Raw genomic sequence first — 1,135 nt, forward strand, 5'->3', positions numbered from 1 at the left:
TTTTTGAGGCAGAGTCTTGCTCTGTCCTCCAGGCTGGAGTGCAGTGGTGTGATCTTGGCTCACCCCAACCTCTGCCTCGTGGGTTGAAGCAATTCTCCTGCCTCAGCCTCCTGAGTAGCTTGGACTACAGGTGCACACTGCCACATCTAGCTAAGTTTTTGCATTTTAGTAGAAAGGGGGTTTTACCGTGTTGCCCAGGCTGGTCTCAAACTCCTGAGCTCGGGTAATCCACCCGCCTCAGCCTCCCTAAAGTCTACCTTCTTTAGATAGCATATAATTTAGTCTTGCCTTTTAAGTGGAGTTTTAGATCATTTGCATTTCAATTGATTTTCATAAAACTTCCTTTTAGGTCTGAAATCTGACTCTGGGTTTCCCATTTGTTTCTTTTGTTTTTGATTCCTCTCTCACTTCCTGTTTTATTTGGGATTATCGAAATTTTTTTTCATATTTTATTTATCTCACCTATTGGCTTCTAAGCATAGCTCTTTTAATTATTTCCAGAGATTGCTCAAAGGCTAACAATATGCATCCTTATCTTTTAAAATCAACTTAAGAGCAATTTTTTGACATTTTACCTTTTATACTTTCTCCTTCCCTTTCAATAGTGTTTTGTAGCTCTGCTTGTAGAGATATTTTACCATCTTGGACAAATGTATTCCTATTTATTTATTGGTGGCTGTTGGAAATGGGATTGTGTTTTTGATTTGGGCCTCAGCTTGAAACTTATTGGTGTAGAGAAATGCTACTAATTTTTGTAAATCGATTTTGTATCCTGAAATTGACATTATTTATCAGCTCTAGGAGCCTTTTGGCAGAGTCCTTACCGTTTTTCTAGGTAGAAGGTTTGAGACATTCGGAATCAGAAACTGATACTGTTATATGAACATCTTGCTGCTAGGCAATGACAGAGGCAAGCTGTCTCCACATGGCCCTCAGACAGAAGACTGGGGGCTGGGAGAATGTAGAAGACGGTACATGATACAAAGAGACTGGAGTAGATTAAAGGTTAGTGGCATCATGTAAAGCTTTTCGGTAGAAATGTCCTATAGAACATCAGATGATGCAACTGAATGGACAGAGATAAATTCTAGGAATTTTCTATTATTATTGTTTTAGTCTCCTTGATGGTTAACAT

Source organism: Cebus imitator, unplaced genomic scaffold (assembly GCF_001604975.1).
Source record: "Cebus imitator isolate Cc_AM_T3 unplaced genomic scaffold, Cebus_imitator-1.0 Scaffold60, whole genome shotgun sequence".
Taxonomy (NCBI): domain Eukaryota; kingdom Metazoa; phylum Chordata; class Mammalia; order Primates; family Cebidae; genus Cebus; species Cebus imitator.